This window comes from Mastomys coucha, unplaced genomic scaffold (assembly GCF_008632895.1).
Source record: "Mastomys coucha isolate ucsf_1 unplaced genomic scaffold, UCSF_Mcou_1 pScaffold9, whole genome shotgun sequence".
NCBI lineage: Eukaryota > Metazoa > Chordata > Mammalia > Rodentia > Muridae > Mastomys > Mastomys coucha.
This window is the reverse complement of record NW_022196915.1, coordinates 87,341,447-87,347,146: the sequence shown is the minus strand read 5'-3', so window position 1 is coordinate 87,347,146 and position 5,700 is coordinate 87,341,447.

The window sequence follows — 5,700 nt, the reverse complement described above, 5'->3', positions numbered from 1 at the left end:
GGGGGGGAAGCACCCTCATAGAAGCAGGGGGAGGGCAGATGGGGTAGGGGGGTTGTGGAGGGGAAACCTGGAAAGGGGATAACATTTGAAATGTAAATAAATGGGGGCTGGAGAAATGACTCAGCAGTTAAGAGCACTGACTGCTCTCCAAGAGGTCCTGAGTTCAATTCCCACATGTTGACTCACAACCATCTGCAATAAAAGCTTATGCCCTCTTCTGGTGTGTCTGAAAAGAACTACAGTGTACTTATATAAATATAATAAATAGATCTTTAAAAACAAAACAAAAGAAATGTAAATAAATAAAATATCCACTAAGAAAAAAAAGTAAAAGCTGTATTTTTAGCACAATTTAGCAATACCCTCCCCACCAAAATAAAGAAAGAGAGAGAGAGAGAGAGAGAGAGAGAGAAAGAGAGAGAGAGAGAGAGAGAAAGAGAGAGAGAGACATGTCTTTTGTTGCTATCTTAGGACACTCAGTGCTGCTATGGCAGAGTACCACGGAGCTGACAATTTATTAAACAGAAAATTATTTCTAACAACTCGGGAGGGCAGAAGTCTGAATGCACGACTCTCCCATCTGATATATGCTCACATGGTAGAGAACAAAGGGCAGGAGAGAGAATCCTCCCCCGTGAGCAATTTCTATGCTCTCACTAACCTGCCTCTAAGAGCAGAGCTAAAAGGTTCCACCTCCCGAATTTTCATAAAAGCAATGGCTTCGAGAAAACATGAGATACTGATTACAAATAACAAAAAGTTGAAATGATACAAAAAAAAAAAATGGGATCAACACACTCATTCATACTAACCAGAAAGTGATAGATTGCAGAGTGGAGCAGATGTAAGGCACCCGCGAGTGTCCTTAAAGAAGTAGAGAGCTTCCCTTGTGGAGAGAAGGTTGTATTTTACAGTCATACTGAGGTAGGAAGAGAAGTTTGAGATGTTTTCTCAAACTCTGACTTTCTCTGCTTCATGATTTTGCACAGGGCTTTCCTGCTTGCCTTGCACTGGAGAGAGGAACAGATGTTCCCTCCGAGGGTTCTTTATATTTCATGAGCACAGGGGCAGCAGAGAAGCAGCCAAGGAAGCACAGGCAACTCCTGTCCAGATACAGTGGGATCTATAAGAGAACCCTTCAAGAATTCTCATTTCTGAAAGAGTAAAGGAAGAATTTTTTTTTTAATTGATTGATTGATTTGCCTTACAGGTGTTGAAAATGAAATCCAGTTCACAGAGACTGTTTTGGGTTTTTTCATGGGTGTTTGTTTGCTTGCTTGTTTTAATCCTCTCCACAGAAAACTAAGAAGAATCCTGACTTATTTTTAGCTTTGCTTCTATTTTAGATGTTATTCTACATCCCTGACGAATCTTTTCAAATCTATGAAACTAGGTTTTCTCACCTCACAGACACAATGGCTGTCTCCATCCCCGCCTGAACTGACCCAGTCGAACTCTGAGGACTACAATGGTATTAGCTAGCAAAGCCTGGGGTACCTGGAAGTTTCCATTCCAGTTCACACATAGTTCTTCCAACATTTCACTTATCCACTTTATCTTTTCTGGTCCAGAGTTGAGGAGGCAATCTTTAGCAACCAACATTTCCCATGAGGTGTTCCAGCAAGTCGTTCACAGTTGCCATGGCCTTCCCTTATCAGTTCACTCTGGAGTACCTCAGGAAGGACAGAGACTCAAGGGACATCACAAACTTAAGTGCCGAGAAGCTCTGTGATCCCCAGTACCCATGCTAAGATTAGGAGGAATGTGTGGCCCTGAGAGCCTTATCTTACATCTAAGCATCTCCCAGCTTCTTCAGATAAAGGCCAAACTACTCACTCAGATGCCACATGTTCAGTTTAGAGTAAAATTTTATCTGGCAAACACAAGTTAATGGTCTTAAAAACAGCTCTGAGTCCTTCTTCCAACCATTCATGTAAGGCTGGACGAGGTTTGGTTTAAGTGGAAATGCACAAAACAAATGCAAAGCTAGTCACTTGGCTGTAAGCAGATGTTATAATCAGGAGTTTGGTTTAGGAGTACCTCGTTAGCATCATTTTTAGGAGTATCTAGTTGGCATTGCTTCTAAGTACATGGCCTTATTTGTTCTGAGTCTTTTTTATAAGTAAGTGGATGTAGTTCATTGTCTTCCTTTTGAATAAAGTGTCTGGATTTTCCAAACATTACTTGAAAGAAATCATCTCAGCTTTTCAAGTTATTAAAAATTTATTCCCTTGAATAAAATCTGTTCTATTGTTCCATCTTTCAGTATATAAATCACCAAGAACAGCTGTTGACAGTGGCAGGAATCACATTAAGGTCCTACCCAAGCAGTAACTCTGTTAGCCAGGACCCATTAGGCCACACAGAAACTTCCTGAGTGATCACATAAATACTCTTCCATATATAACATATCTTGATGAGGATGCTTTATCTCCAGGTGGTCTTACCCCAAAACCCTTACTTCATAGATGAGGAGATTAGGAGTGAATATTTGAATTAATTGTTTGGTGTGTTAAATAATAAGCTTTGGATCTAATCCTCCTGATTTCAAGTTATCTCTTTTCTTAGAGAACAGGTTCTTCATGGTTAAAGGAACAGTCAATAGGTTCTTACCAGATAACAGTTTATCATAAAGAATATGATTGGTTAATCTATCTGACTCTTAAAATATGTTTACAAATTATTTTGAAATGGCTTTTAGGGGATTGGGAGATAGATTTGCATGTAAATCTCTTGCCATGCAAGAGTGGAGACCTGAGTTTGAATGCTTAGAGCCCACTGAAAACCAAATGTAGTAGCATGCATATGGGATTTATCATATGGGAATGCATATATTCGTTCTATTAGTTTTGTTCCCTTAGAGAACACTGACTAATACAACCATATCTGAAAGCCTTTTGCCTAATCTGTTTAATGGAAATGAAAATAAAAATACCTAACTAAAATTCTTAAAGAAGATTGAGCCAACATACCTACATTATACTAATACTATTTAAATTTAGTCATATGTGCATTACATTCTAAGACTAAACTAAAACTTCATTAATGTAGCAGGGTTATTTATGTACTACAAATAAAAATTGGGTGTCCTTTGATTTCAGGAGCAGGATAAAATTAGAGCTTCAACCCTGATTTTTACATTAATAGTGATGGAAAGTAACTTACATTCATAAACTACTTTATAAGAAATACAACCTTCAGTTTACACTATTTTTTGAAAATTAAGTCAGTAGGACAAACACCCATGTAAGTATTTAAGTATTAAAGTTAAAAATGCAAAGCATATTATTTACATGTATAAAGTTCTTTAAGACTAAAAATGTGATTTTTTTTAATTATACAATAATATAAAGCTATTGAAGAACTTGAGTAGGTCCACAATTTATAAGAATCTGGATTGCATGATATATGCTCCCTCCATCACTTAAATCCTACAAATTGAGGTACAAAAAACCATTTGGCCAAGATTATATACTTAAGCATAGCATTTGATACTTGGGGAATGAAATTGGTCAGACACAGTCTTTGCAAATAGACTCTTCTAGAACTTCACAACTTTTATCCAAACTCAGCATAAACATTGTAGAAGATACAGTTCTAACTCCCTAAAACAACACATCAAGAATGTAACTTTTAAAAAATCCTCAACAAGATGGCCAGACTTCCCTGTTGTTGGAGTGGCAGTAACAGCAGTGGCTACATGCTTAACAACCTGTGTGTCTTCAAAAACAGGACCACCTTCAGCCATTATCCCTGCCCAGGTCAGAACAGCTCTGCCCTGCCAGGAGCATCTAAGAAATCATAAGATCGTAAACTCACACGGAGGAAGATCTGGACAGGGCTTTGTTAGCCAAATACGCACCCAAGTGTCGATATACAAAGACAAGAAACAAAAATTCGGAAGATTGGCAGAAATTAGGTCAATTTTCTTCACAGTAGAAAAATCTCAAAGACTTTTGCACTGACACAGAAACCAGAATATAATGAGACCGTGAAGAACCTTTAAAAACTGCTTCGTGGGTCCCTAGTAATTATGAAAAATAACTCTTGGATTTCCAAGCTACCATTGAGGTCCACAACTAAAACTTCATTCAGCTCTCACTCATCTCCCCACAGGCCAAAACTTCTTAACAAGGTAACTAAAATGTGTGCTAAGAATAAATAACGAGATTGTACCACCCTTCTTTTTCCTATTTTTTGTTTACTGAACTATTTATTCAAATAACCCTAGTTGAACTTTAGATGGTTCCCAGTCTCTCAGAGAACACTTTTATTTACTCGATTCAGTTTGAAATTCGTAGTTTACATTCATGATCACAGTGACTGAAGAAAAGAAATAGAATTATAAGAATAGACACCTTGGCAGTTTAGGGTAAACCGATCTTAGTACAAATAAGTTCCATCATTTTTAATCATTAATTGAACTTTCACAGAAAGTTCACATAAATAGATATGTCTTTGCTTTTTTTGATTTTCAAAGAGATACTTCGTACCTACTGTACACTAAGCAGCAGCGTGTTCAAAGCAAGACACCCGCAGGGAATCTGAGGATGAGTGGCCTAGGTGACTTCAGGGACAGGACGCGCCATTGCAGTCAGCACGAGCAGGTCTTTAGTGACAGACACAAAACTGCACACATTCATTATAAGGAATCACAAGGGAGAGCAGGGCCTTAGCACGGCAGAAGAATGCTGGCTTACCCTGCACAAGGCCAGTGTTCAAATCCCTAGAACCTGGAGAGAAGTGAGGGAAGGGCGGGGAGAGGGCAGATCAGTGAAGGAAGGAAGAAAGGAACGAGAAAGAAAAGTAGAAAGGAAGGCAGGGAGGAGGGAAAAGGGAGAAGGAAGAGGGAAGGAGGGAGGAAGGAAAAGGAAGAAGGAAGAGGGAGGGAGAGAAGGAAGAAAGGCAGGCAGGCAGTGTCCAGGTCTCAAAACTCACAAACGGTGGAGCAGTGGTGGCCCACGCCTTTAATCCCAGCACTTGGGAGGCAGAGGCAGGCGGATTTCTGAGTTCGAGACCAACCAGGACAGCCAGGACTACACAGAGAAACCCTGTCTCGAAAGGAAAAAAAAAAACTGTCACAAACCTCTGAAGTGCCTATCAACATATCAAAGCAAACACAGACCAAGAGGTTCTCCCAGCATTCCTCAGTCTAGTCCCTACCTGTTACTAGGTCCTCCTGGATGGCACATTCAGGCCCCTACACTAAACTCTGGAGCAGAGCCTGGGCTGGATTGACCTTCCCCCAACTGCTTCTCCCTGTGTAACCCAGCCTTCTGTTTGCTTGTTTTCTTTTGTTTTGCCTCTTAGCCGCACGCAGTTCCGTTCTCTCCCCTCCCCCTCTCCTCCCAGGCCCAGGCTCAGTCTGGCCCTGTTCACCCTGGACTCTCCCAGGTATCTCTGCCTCTAGCTCTTTTCTCCCTCAGAGCTCCAATAAGCCTGCCCCTCCAATCATACCTAGGAGCGCTCATGCCTTCCCCTTTACTTCTTTTCTCCCCCATTCATTCCGGAAGAAATAAATGAAGAACAATACAAACAGCTCTCAGATACAATAAAGGAGAAAGCGCACCGCACCCTTCAGAGCCTTCGGCGCCTGTAAGTTGATCACTGAGAAACATTTTCAAATATCAGATCTGAGGTACCATTTCTCATACATGGTGTTTGCAGAAAATAAGAGTCAGAACAATCATTGCTAATGAA